A 14,617-nucleotide genomic window follows, 5' to 3' on the forward strand; every position below is an offset into this window, starting at 1 on the left:
AGAGATCACAAGCAGGCAGAGAGGCAGGCAGAGAGAGAGGAAGGGAAGCAGGCTCCCCGCTGAGCAGAGAGCCCGATGGAGGGCTCAATCCCAGGACTCTGAGATCATGACCAGAGCCTAAGGCAGAGGCTTAACCCACTGAGCCACCCAGGCGCCCCTGAATGGTACACTTTAAATGGGTGAATTGTATGGTAAGTGAATTATATCTCAAAAACTTGTTAAGAGAACTGGAACTGAACTGGGTCATAAGTGAGCTGCAAATTATGAAACTGGACTGAGATACGATGAAGCTCACTCTCCACCCAACAGGCAAGGGGGGCGGGAGGACGGGCGGGAGGTAGAGGCCGCTTCAGCCACGTAGCTCACAGAAGCTCGTCAGAGAGGAATGAAAGAAGGCAGCAGAGAAGAGAGAGAGATAGCCCTGACTGGAATTCTGGTCCTTGTTCTAGTTCCTTCTGCTGTCTGGCCCATGGTTTCAGCATTAGGTTTGCTAGAATTTTGCTGGAATTTCAAAACCATTAGGTTTGGAATTAGTTTTGGAAATTTGAAATTCCAAAACATTTTGAATTTCTGCACAAGTGTTATATCAGACACTTGTTAATTACACAGAGAGGCAGAGGAAGCTGAGATTCCCTCACTGTTATATGCTGACCTAGGCCTGGCCTCAGCTGTGGTGGTTTGGGGGAGAAGGATAAGGTAAAACTAAGGAACTAAATAATCTTCATGGATCCCAATGTTTCTCCTGTTTCCTGGTCCTGACTCATCTCTGAGAGGAGAGAGGGAGGCAAGACTGCTGGCCCCAGACATTGAGGCCCGCTCTAAGATGCAGCAGTATCTCAGTATCCCAGTAACTCAGGAAGGAAGGTTCCCCAAAGCCAACCTGAAGTGGTTGGGGTGGATTTTTCCTATACCAATCAAGCAGCTCTTGGACACCAGTTGGGAATCTTACAATTCAACTCAGTTCTGACCCAACTACCCAGAGAAAATATCAGATTCCATAGGTTGAGGGCTCAGTCCTACAAGACTGACCCCACTTCATATGCCAGTTCCAAGTCCACGCTGCTACCTGGACTTCCGATGGAGCAGTTACTGATTGGAGGTTCCTATGACCCCTCTTGGAGTTTGGTTAATTTCCCGAAGAGGCTTGCAGAGCTCAGGAAACCTGTTTATTCACTAGATTGCTGACTTATTACAAAGGACATTAAAAAAAAAAATACTAATCAACAGTCAGATGAAGAGATACAAAGGGTAAGATCCCAAACAAAGGCCCTCCTGTCCTGGTAGACTTTGGGCCCAGCACAGTGGCATGTGGAAGTCTTCTGATTCCCCAACCTGGAAGCACTCTGAACCCTCTCGTTTTGGGTTTTTATGGAGGCTTCATTCCATAGCCATGATTGTTGAAATCATTGGCCATTGGTGATTGATTTAACTTCTGACACCTCTCTCCTGCCAGGAGGTCTGGGAGTTAAGACGCCAAATTTCAAGCCTCAGTCACATGGTTGGCTCTCCTGGCAACCAGCCCAAACTTAGGTGCATCCGAAATTCACTCACTGATGTAACAAAAACATAGCTCTTGTCACTTAGGAAATTCCAAGGGACTGCAGAGCCCTGTGCCAGAAATAGAGACCAACGACCAAACATCTATTTCTTTTAGAAATCAGAAATCATATAGCCCTTTCATCCAAGGACTCCCTAACCATTGCTCATTAGGGCTACAACATGGTCCCAGGACTGAATGGAGGAGGGACTCTTCTCCACATTCCGAGACCGATGTCCTTTGCCCTTAAGATTTTTAAAAGAAGAGGCAGTGCTTGGATGAAGAGGAGGGGGTTTAACGCCAGATAAAGGAAATAAGAAGTTTTCATATTGACTCTTGGTTTCAACTCGTTAGAAAAGAAAAGAAAGTGAAATGATGATTCATCTTTTCAAACACAGTCAGAGACAGGAGAAGACAGCTGACTCATGTTTTGAAGACATTGACCCAGATCAGTTTTTCCCAAACGTGGCTGCACATCAGAATCCCCTGGGGAACTTTAAAAGCCTAGAGCTACCTGGATACTACCACAGACCTCCTGATAGAAAATCTCCATGGTTGGGGTGCAGAAATAGGCATTTTGGGGGAAACTTTGATCAGGTGATTTTGATGGCTCCAGCATACTCTAACTGATGGCTCAGCACTAGAGAATATCACGGGTTGATTACTTTGGTCACTGCCATCCTTATGAAGAATAGTGAGTAAAAGGGAGGAAAGGAAGGTGAGAACCGAAAACAGTGGCCATTACAATATGTACTGGACACGGGAGCCTGTCTCTCATCCCGAGATAGGGTGTTGGTGGTAACAGTGGGGGGCAGGGGTTAAGTGCTACAATAGGAGTAGCTACTAGTCCATGTATAGTATACAGGGGCCTCAGTCATTTTAAGCTGGGAGGTCTAAGAAGTCTTGTTTTACAAAAGAGGAAACTGAAGTCCACAGGAGTTAAGTGAACAGGTGAACAGGGAGAGGCTGAAGAGGGTTCCGAACAACAGGGGAAGAAAACAGAGTCCTTCTCCTTCTCACATCTCTGCACCTTCTGCTCCTCGCTGCAGATAAAGGGCAGGTGAACTGGGCTTGGAGCAGCACAGGAATCACGATCAGAGACCCTGTCCAAATAGGTTTCATCTTGTGCCAGCCATGGGGGTTTGGACAAATGATTTTTCTCTCTTGGTACCTGTTTCGTTATTTATAAAATAAGGATAACCCTAAAATGTCGAATACTGTATAGATTAAATGGTTTGATACATGAAGAGTGCTTAGAACAGGGCCTGTTAGCACACAGCAAGTGCTCAATAAATGTTCTTTATTCTTATGCTACTACCTGATTGGTATGGTAAACCCAAAATCATATTTGTAAAAATATGATTAAAACCTAGCTCATGTTTCCCCCTCAGAATTAAAATATAGAAAGCTTTGTTTTTTAATTCCAAAATGACACCCCGTATTATTATAAAAGATGTTTTAAATTAAAAATTAGTAAAGAGGGGCGCCTGGGTGGCTCAGAGGGTTAAGCCGCTGCCTTCAGCTCGGGTCGTGATCTCAGGGTCCTGGGATCGAGCCCCGCATCGGGCTTTGCTCAGCAGGGAGCCTGCTTTCCTTCCTCTCTCTCTGCCTGCCTTTCTGCCTACTTGTGATCTCTGTCTGTCAAATAAATAAATAAATCTTTAAAAAAAAATTAGTAAAGATTGGGGCACTGGGTGGCTCAGTGGGTTAAGGCCTCTGCCTTTGACTCGGGTCATGAACTCGGGGTCCTGGGATTGAGCCCCGCATCAAGCTCTCTGCTTGGCGGGGAGCCTGCTTCCACCCATCTCTCTCTGTCTGCCTCTCTGCTTACTTGTGATCTCTCTCTCTGTCAAATAAATAAATAAAATCTTTAAAGTTAATTAATTAATTAATTAAAAATAGTAAAGATCAAAAAAACCATACCTGAGATAACCACTAATATTTTGGTGAACATAATTTTCTATAGGTCTCTGGAGATATATATATATATGAATGTAATTTTAACACATGTAATTATATTAGGATGTTGTTCATTGAAGTGCTTTTATCACTCATCAAAGATATTGTAAGTATCTTTCCATATCAGTAATTATAGATCTCATGATTTTTTGTAAAGACTGATGAGTATTTCGTTGTAAGGTACATTAGTATCTGAGCTGTCATTATTGATGGCCACTTAGGTTATTTCTCATATTGTTGATATTACAAAACAATGGTGCCATAAAAGACCCCACCCAGTGAGCTCTGGGCCCTTGTTTGACTATTTCCTTGGGAAAATTTGCTATAAGGGTTATCTCTGGATCAAAGGATATACACCTGAAGACACAAGTCCCACTAGAATAACACATCCTGTGGAAAAAGATACGGGCAAGTCATCTGGCTTAACGGCACTTACAAAGCCAGCAACTTGTATTTTTTGCAGCAACTCAAGACCTAGTTGTGGGAGGGCAAGTGGGCAAGAGGTCAGTTTGCAGGAGGCAAATATTTAGAGGCATCCCTGCCCACAAGTTTCAAACATGTTCCTATACCAGCAGGTAATTTTTCAGACCTGAGAAGGAACTCAGTGGGAGAATTTACTGATCTCGTTGGGCTACTGTGGCCATGCAATTTCTTTGAATATCTGGCTTTTCCAGGAAATCAGATAGGGAAGTTCATTTGGTTGAAAACGTCACTTAACTTTTGAGGAACTTTCTGAGGGTATAATGTCCAATGGTATTTTACTCCAATCATGTTTGGGGGAAGATTTTTCCTAACGTTCCTCATCAACTGGCCAATAATCTGAGCATTTTCCTTAGCAAATAAAGCTGGGATGTGCAGCAAGAGACATGAGTGGTGGCCATATGACTCAGCACCTTCTACTGTCCAGAGACTAATAAAAGATGAATCAAGTATGGGAAGGAAAGCGACACAGGCTGGACCACATCTAGACTTGGTCAGTTCACACTAGCTCTTCTTACAGGTGGAGGAAAGCGAAGAAACACCTGGTCCTTCACCCTAAACCAGAGGCCAGCCACTCCACTAATTTCACTCCAGCCTCCTTTCCTGACCACGTCAGGTATGGTGGAACATTCCATCACACTGGTTTGGTGTGGGGGAGGATTAGACAGAATGAATGGAATAAGCAGCTACTACCTGTAGTAATTCCTCCTGAAGGGGAAACAGTAATATAGGCTAATATTCACAGAGGTCTAAATATTGTCAGGGCAGTTCCAAGTGCTTTATGTGTATGAACTCAATTATCTCTCCCAAGACCCCTATAAGATAGGTACTCTCATTAGTCTCATTTATAAATAGGGAAGCTGAGGCATGTATAGGGTAGACTATTTGCTGGAGGTCATATATTGAGTAAACGGGAGAACTGAGTGAACTCCCATAGTCTAGCTCCAAGTTCTTCTACTTACTATTGCTCCTCCTCATGTTTGTAATAATGGGCATCTATCTTCAACTAAACACTCCCAAAATGATCAGGATATATATATGTATATATCCTTAGAGAAGCCAATGTGAGTTCTTCAGCCTGTTAGTCAAAGTGAGGCCTCTTTTTTTTTTTTTTCAAGGTTTTTAAATTTATTTGAGAGAGAGAGAGCATGAGCAAGATGAGGGGCAGAGGGAGAAGCAGAATCCCCACTAAGCAGGGAGCCCGGCCACGGGGATCGATGCCAGGACCCCAGGATCAGGACCTGAGCCGAAGGCAGACAGTTAACTGAATGAACCACCCAGGTGCCCCAAAGTGAGACCTCTTAAGAATATCAAACCTGACAAAGCAAAGAGGATTGAATGGAGCCCTTCCTGGCTTGGGGTTAGAGAAGAGAACAGCATCTTTAGGGGCAGAACCATGGGGATTCTAGTGGCGGGATCTGACAGTGATGTATTTGAATTAAAAGTAGAAGGTATGTGGGCATCTTTGCTTCTACTCTTTGTAGGCTCTGGTTACTTTACTCTTCCCTTCCTGTTCCCTTGGTCTCTTCCTCATAGGCTATAGCTACTTTGTATCCAATAGACACATAGGCATTATTGATCTCTTTCCCATGCAAACATTCTGATATGTGTGTATATCTCTATGTCCATATAATCTACTTATGTATATATACATCCATATTTCATTCATGCAAATATAAATCTACAAGTTGTTAATTTTCTAAGTGTTATTAAGTAATCAAATTTAACATTTTACTCCATATATGGTATGTCTAAGGTCATTAAATTATGACCTCACTGCTCTATAAAACAGGAAGAGAGTTGAGTCAAATGAGGTACCCAAGGCTGTCAAAGGTCCAGCCAGAGGCCTGACCCATGACATGAAACTAACAGTGAAATGACAGAGATTCTGGGGTAAGTGACCAGAAAGAGTAGACAGAGTTAGCAAGTGTGTGTGGTGCATTGGCTAGGAAGGAAGGAAATTGAACTGGCTGGGTGGACTGGCCTGAAGAGAGGGAGCAGCACCTTTCCATTATGGGTACAGCAGCCAGGATATTCACTCCCTGTCCATACCCACACTGGGCAGTCAATGTCTCTTCTCCCTTAGGAGATTTAAGGATAATCATGGAACTTAACTTGCCACAAGCTCACTTGCAAGACATTTGCTACGTCATTTCAATAGATGTCTGTGTGCGCGCGTGTGTGACATTATTCATTTCCAGTAAGTTCTTGAAGTTCAAACCAGAGCACCCTCATAACCATTCTGATTTTGAGGAAGCAGTCTCCTGCTGTACTTCCCACTCTCCACGTTTACCCTTTGGTTCCCCAATGGTAGCTCCTCTCTTTGTAGGCACCAAACTGGAGGTTTCCCTGATGTTCCACAGAATTCCTCAGTATCTCTCTTTCATTTAACCCAGGAGAAGTATCAAAGAGAAACGTCTTTCAGAGCTCCATGACCTCCATTTACAAATTGTTCTTAGTAGCAGTTTGGGTTTTCTGGACCCACTTTCTCTAAAAGTCCCACCTGTCTTTCCAGCTTAATTCTCTTATTTACCCAGAAACACCAAACCTCTTGAGAAACAATACTTATTCCTTCTTGGCAATATCATGAATCACTCTTGGAAGAAGGAGGGATCTATAGCCTAGGATTCTAGGACTATATCGAATATCCAGCAAGGATTTAAGGGTCTTTAACATACAGCACAAGAGCGCAAGTGAAAAGTGGGCCAAGAAAAGGGAGGGAAATAGGAATAAGATCAAACCGGAGGCTCCGCTTCTCCCTGGGCACAAGCCGGGAATGTGCTCCCTGTCAGAATATACGGGCTTGCTGTAGCTGGGCTGCCGTCTGCTTTTTTCCAGACTTACAACACCCATCGTCTGACTATTCTCCCTGCTTCTATGCCCGTTCAGTGCTTTGTCTACACCACAGCAAAAGTGATCTCACAACACAAGCAGGATCAATCATTTTCCTCCTGAAAACCTTTGACAACTTCCCATTGCATTTAGAATGGAAACCAAACGCTTCATGATGCACCCCAAGCCCTGTATGGCTCATGTTTCAATTTCATACCTTCCTCCCTACCTCACCTGCCACTGTCCGATCACTCTGGCTGCGCCAATCTATCCCCTGATCCTGCCAAGCTCAGTCCCACCTCAAAGCTTTTGTGCAAATTGTAGCTCCCGCCGGGAAGCATACCAACTCTTGTGCAGCACAGTTTAAATGTTAGCTTTTCAAAGAAGCTCCTGCCCTACTCACTGTGTTTAAAATCAGTTCCTTACTGATTAATTTTACCTTGGTCTCTTATTCATGGGTCTTGTTGCCCCTGATGTGAGCATGCAGTTGCTTATTACGTATTTCCATCTCCACCCCCAGACCCTCATCCGGAGCAAGTTCACGAGGCAGGAGCCATGCTGTGTCTGTTCTCTTGTCTCTTGCACCTTCAGAATCTAGCTCAAAGCTTGATATGTAGTAAATACTCAGTAAATATTAGTTGAATGAAAAAATAAAATTGGCTCTAAGCTTTCCAAGCCAACAATGGACATTTAAACAATTAATAATATTTCCAGGTTGGGTGGTAAAACAAAACAAATTCTCACTTGAGAAAACACAACTATGGGGCACCTGGGTGGCTCTGAATGCAGAAAGCCTCTGCCTTCAGCTCAGGTCATGATTCCAGGGTCCTGGGATCAAGCTCCGCATCAGGCTCTCTGCTCAGCAGGGAGCCTGCTTCCCATCCTCTCTCTCTGCCTGCCTCTCTACTTGTGATCTCTGTCAAATAAATAAAATCTTAAAAAAGAAAAAAAGAAAACACAACTATTTTGGCATCAAGATCAAAGGGACCTTTTTCGGGCGCCTGGGTGGCTCAGTGGGTTAAGCCGCTGCCTTCGGCTCAGGTCACGATCTCAGGGTCCTGGGATCGAGTCCTGTATCGGGCTCTCTGCTCAGCAGGGAGTCTGCTTCCTCCTCTCTCTCTCTCTCTGCCTGCCTCTCTGCCTACTTGTGATCTCTCTCTGTCAAATAAATAAATAAAATCTTTAAAAAAAAAAAAAGGGACCTTTTTCTGAATGCACTTAGAAAGTACACCGGGGGATGAAGTGAAGAACGTCCTCATCTGTAGGTAATGACCAGTTTCAAACAGTTGCTTTGTGAAAATACCTGCAATAGAGGCCAATGACATTATAGCTATTTCAATTCAATATACCCTTCTTGCTGGGATACCAGGACCAATATGGTTTTGTCTAGATGATCAGCTATAACCCACACTGATAGCTCTCCCTCCAAACTCATATACACCTCTCGTTTCAGCAGACTAGACATACAGACGATACATCCCAGCCTCCCTTGCAACGGGTATGATCGTGTGATAGATTTCTACCAATGGAAGGGGAGAGGAAATGTGCACTGTCTCCAAACTTGGCTTATAAAATCCTTCCATCCAGCTTCTCTGTACTTTTCTAGCTTAATAAGCTGTAAGGAGACCCCCCCCGCCCCGACAAGGGAACTTTGGAAACCACATACTGAATATAACAGAGCCATTAACCATCTGAGTCCCTGAATGACTACACAGAGCAAACTGCCTACCTAGGTGGATACTGACTCTGTCCTTTTGTTTATAGAAATTTTACATGCCTAGGGACAGAACATATATATTCTTCCACCAACTCATATTCAGTATTTATAATGTGCTTGAGGTTTTTTCTTTCTACATATTAACTCATAATTATCTTAACAGCTCTCTTAAGTGAGATATTATTATTGCCTCCATTATACACATGAAGAAGCAAAGTTAAGTAACTTATCCAAGGTCAAATAAACAGGAAGCGGTACATCCAGAATTCAAGCCCAAACAGCCTAACTCTAGAGCCCCTGCTCTCACTCACTCTACTATCCTATTTTCTTTTCTTTTTGGGGGAGGGGGGTTTGGAAAGGGGCAGAGGGAGAGGGAGAGAGAAAATTTCAAGCAGACTCCATGCCTGGAGTAGAGCCTGATGCAGGTCTCAATCCTGAGATCATGACCTGAGCTGAAATCAAGAGTTGAACACTTAACCAACTGAGCCCACAGGCGCCCCATCCTATTTTTTAATAGAGTTTTATTATACTCTTTGTTGATATAGGTGCAAACTAACTAAATAAACAAGCCAAACTTTAGTCTTTTCTGACATGTATGTGATTCCTATAACTATTGGAAATACTTTAACCATTGGCATGTTTTATGGTGGGTCACTAAAGCAGTCTCTTCACCAGTGTTTGATACATGTAGGTCTAACAGAATGGCATGGAGAAAGTCAAGAAAATGATGTATGAACAAAATGGAAAGATGTATATCTCAGGATATAATCCTGAGATTATAACCTTTTGTTTCTTCTGTCTTTTGTCCCTCCCCCACCGCCAGGGAGATGGAGGCAGTGTAATCCCTGGATAAGACTGCATGAGCCGGTGGGAGGAAGACGATGGAGTAGAAAAGCACCAGGAGTCTGTCTCACCACCTGGACAATAATTACATTGACAGAATCTGTCTGATACAGCTATTCAGGAACTCTGGAGTCTATGGAAGTTCTGCCATTTGCAGGGGAAGGCATGGTAAATTGCAGTTAATTCTGATACATTTCAGCTCATAGCACAATAGCAGCTGCCCATTCCCCACCCTGAGTCTTGCGGCAGGAAGCTAGCTATGCACATGTTCCTGGAGTAGCTCACACACAGCTTGTGGGAGCCAGGGAAGGGGAAAAAGACTCTGTCCTCCCAATACTGAGGATCCGTGCTCTGATCAGTGATGGCTGGATCAGATCATAGAGGTACAGACAAAGAGGCAGTGGCCATTGTTGTTGCACCTCCTCTCCTTGCTGCAATCCCCTCCACATCCAGCTGAAGTGATTTCCAGGGGTCTTAAAGGGTCAGCACCCTTTTCCTTACTCCATCCCTATCATTTTTCTCTTTCTTCCCTCTGGGGAGCCAGACATTAAAGACGAGGACATTTAAAACAATGGCATATATTGGAAAAAATGTAAAAGTGACTGTATATGGCCAAGGAAAGGAACAGGTTCAGGAAAGACTGGAGAAGACCTTAAGTTTACACCTTAGTTTGATCCTTGGTACAGAGACAGCCTACAACAACAACAACAACAACAATAACAATAATAACAAAGAAAATCGTAACAAAGCAGCAAACTCAGAGGAATGTGGAGAATTTGATTTCCAGTTACATTATTAGATTCAAATGTCTTGTTTTCTATAACAATAACAACAAATAAGGCATACAAGGTATCAGGAAAGTATGGTGCAAAGAAAAAAATAAATCAACATAAGCTATCCCTGAAAAAGACCTGATGGCAGATCTACTAGACAAGAACTCCAAAATGACTTTTTTTTTTTTAAGATTTTATTTATTTATTTGACAGAGAGAAATCACAAGTAGATGGAGAGGTAGGTGGAGAGAGAAAGAGAGGGAAGCAGGCTCCCTGCTGAGCAGAGGGCCCAATGCGGGACTCGATCCCAGGACCCTGAGATCATGACCTGAGCCGAAAGCAGCGGCTTAACCCACTGAGCCACCCAGGCGCCCCTCCAAAACGACTTTTAAAGGTGTTCAAATAACTAAAGAATGACATGGAGAAAGTCAAGAAAATGATGTATGAACAAAATGGAAAGATGGTAAAGAGAGAGAAAACCTAAGAAGAAACCAAAAAGAAATTATGGAGCTGAAAAGTACAATACCTGACATGAAAAATTCACAAGAGGGATTCAAAGGCAGATTTGAATGGGCAGAAGAAAGAATCTGTTAACTTGAGAATGAGACAGTGGAAATTGTCAAGTCTGAGAAACAGAAAGAAAAGACATTGAAGAAAGGTAAACAGAGCCAAAGGGACATGTGGCACCCCATCAAATGAGCCAGGACCTGCATACTTATGTCTTTTCTTTCTGTTTCTCAGAAGCAATAATGGCTGAAAACGTCCTAAATTTGATTAAAGACATGAATATAAGCATCCAAGAAGCTCAATGAACTTTAAGTTCTGAACTCCACTAAGACACATTATAGTCAAACTTTTAAAAGACAGAGAAACTTGAAAGCAGCAGAGAGAAGCAACTCATCACATACAAGTGATCCTCAATAAAATAACTAGCAGATTTCTCATCAGAAACTTTGGAAGCCAGAAGGCAGTGAGCTGATAGTTATTAACACTAGACTTGCTCTGCAAGAAATGCTCAAGGGGGTCCTGCAGGGTGAAATAAAACAATAGACAGTAACTCGAAACCAAATGAAGAAATAAAATCTCAGTAAAGATAAATATACAGGTAATTATAAAAGCTAGAATTATGGTAATAATGCACTTTTTGTTTTCTAAATGATTTAAGAAATTAATGTGCTAAAAAGAATTATTACTTTATGTTATATAAAAGGTGTAATTTGTGACTTCAATAATCAAAATGGATGAGGACAATGCATAAAGGATCAGGATTTTTGTATGTTATTGAAGTTAATGTGGCATAAATCCAAATCAGAGCATTGTAAATTTAGAATGTTAAATGTAATCCCATGGTAATCTCAAAGAAAATAGCTATAGAATATATACGCACAAAAAAGTGAGAGAGAGAAATGGATTTAAACATCTCTCTACCAAAAAAAAAAAAAAATCAACTAAACATGAAAGAAGACAGTAATGCACTAAATGAAGAACAAAACAGCTATAAGGCTTACAGGAAATAGAAACATGACAAAACTAAGTCCTACCTTATCCATAATTACTTTAAATTTAAGTGGATTATGGGGTCCCTGGGTGGCTCAGTCATTAAGTATCTGCCTTCGGCTCAGATCCCAAGGTCCTGGGATCAAGGCCCACATGGGGCTCCCTGCTTGGCAGGAAACCTGCTTCTCCCTCTCCCACTCCCTCTGCTTGTGTTACCTCTCTCACTGTGTCAAATAAATAAATAATTAAATAAATAAATCAATAAATTCAAATCAATTAAACTCTCCTATCAAAAAACAAAGATCAACAGGATGCAACATGGAGGCTTAAGTGGGTAGGAGAAGAATAAATGAAACAAGATGGGATTGGGAGGGAGGCAAACCATAAGTGACTCTTAATCTCACAAAACAAACTGAGGGTTGCTGGGGGGAGGGGGTTTGGGAGAAGGGGGTGGGATTATGAACATTGGGGAGGGTATGTGCTTTGGTGAGTGCTGTGAAGTGTGTAAACCTGGTGATTCACAGACCTGTACCCCTGGGGATAAAAATATATGTTTATAAAAAATAAAAAATTAAAAAAAAAAAACACATAATCCAACTATATGCAGTCTATAAGACACTTCAGCTCCAAAGGTCCAAAGATTGAAAGTAAAAGGTTGGAAAATGTATTCCACACAAATAGTAACTCAAAGACAGTAGGGACATCTATACGAATATCAGACAAAACTAACTTTAAAACCAACAAGTTTGTGAGGCAAAGAAGGACATTATATATTAATAAAAATTTAATTTGCAAGAAGATGTAATACTTATAAATACATTTACAAACCTAACTACAGACCATCAAAATATATGAAGCAACAACTGACAGAATTGAAGGGAGAAATCTTTTTATAATAATAGCTGGACATGTCAATACCCCACTCTCAATAATGGATAGAATAAACAGTAGGTAAATAGAGGACTTGAACAACACAACAAACTGACTAGATCTGTCAGACATATACAGGACACTGTACCCCACAACAGCAGATTACAGCAGATTCTTCTCAAATGCACATCACACTATAGGTATAATTGTATGATAAATATCATCAAATGCCTTCTCTGACCACCATAGATGAAGTTAGAAATCAATAAGAAGTAAAACTGGAAAATTCACAAATTTCTAAAAACTGAACAACACCCTCTTAAACAACCAATGGTCCAAAGAGGAAATCACAAGGGGAATTAGAAAATACTTAGCAATGGATGAAAAAAAAACTACAGCAAACCAAAATTTGTGAGTGCAGTGAAAACAGTCCTAAGGGGAAACTTATAGCTATAAACACATTAAAAAACCAGAAAGATCTCCAATCAACAGCCCAACTATATATAACTTAAGGAACTAGAAAAAGATCAGCAAATTAAACCCAAAGCTAGCAGAAGGAAGGAAATAATAAAGATTAGAGCAGAGATAAACAAAAAAGAGAGTAGAAAACCAACAGGAAAAAAATAAATGGAACCAAAATTTGTTTATTTGAAAAGAAAAACAAAATTGACAGACCTCTGGATAGATGAACTAAGAAAAAAAGATTTGAATTATCAAAATCAGAAATCAAAGTGGTGACATTACCCCTAATTCAACAAAAACAGAGGGATTATTAAGGAGTACTATGAACAACTATATGCCAAAAAACTGGATAACATCCATGAAATAGATAAATTCCTAGAAATAAAATCTACCAAAACTATGCTATAAAAAAATAGAAAATCTGAACAGAACTATAACTAGTAACAAGATTCAAACGACTAACGAGTAATCAAAAATTTTCCAATGGGGCACCTGCGTGGCTCAGTCAGTTAAGCGTCTGCCTTTGGCTCAGGTCATGATCCCAGGGTCCTGGGATCCCCTGCTTAGTGGGGAGTCTGCTTCTCTTTCTCTCTCTCCCACTCCACTTGCTTCACATGCTCTCTCTCAAATAAAAAAATAATAAAATCTTAAAAAAAAAAATCTCCCAACAAAGAAAAGTCCTGGACCTGATGGCTTCACTGGTGATTTCTCCCAAACATTTAAAATAAAACTAATACCCATTTTCCCATACACACAAATAGCACATAAGCACATGAAAAGATGCTCAGCATCACTAATCATAGGAGAAATGCAAATCAAAACCATAATAGATACCATCTCAAACCCTAGAATGGCTACTGCCAAAAAACCAGGAAAATAACATGTTGGTGAGAATGTGTAGAAATTGGAAACCTTGCACCTTGTTAATGGGAATGTAAAATATATAGCCACTGTGGAAAAAAATGTGGCAATTCCTCAATTAAAAATGGGATTACCATATCATCCACCAATTCTGCTTTTGAATATATATGAAGAAAATAATTGATCTCTAAAGAGATATTTGTATGTCCATGTTCATGACAGCATTATTTAAAATAGCTAAAACTTGCAAGCAACCTTAGGTGCCGATGGGCAGATAAGAAAATACAGCATATGCATTGAATGGAATAGTAGTATTAAACCTTAAAAAGAAAAGAAATTCTGACATGTGTTACAATCTGGTTGAACCTTACAGACATTATGCTAAGTTAAATAAGTCAGTCATCGAAAGACAATTACTGTGTGATTCCACATAAAAGAAATATTTTAGAGTAATCAAAATCATAGAGACACAAAGTAGATGAGTGGTTGCCAAGGGGAAGGTGAGGTGGGGAATAGGGTGTTATTATTCCCTGGGTATAAAGTGTCAATTTTTAAGATGAAAAGAGCTATGGAGATGGTGGTCATGATTGCACAACATGAATATATCTGTGCACTTAAAAATGGTTCAGATTAAATTTTATGTTATGTATATTTTACCACAATTTTAAAAAAGTAATAGCATTATGGAGAAAAAAAAAAGATTGCATGAGTTAAGGTGTGTATCTCCCAGTGAGGATAGGGAGAAGAGTTGAACTGATGACTTGCCCAGACATTATCTGCATGGCA

The sequence above is a fragment of the Mustela nivalis genome, assembly GCF_964662115.1.
Source record: "Mustela nivalis genome assembly, chromosome: 13".
Classification (NCBI taxonomy): Eukaryota; Metazoa; Chordata; class Mammalia; order Carnivora; family Mustelidae; genus Mustela; species Mustela nivalis.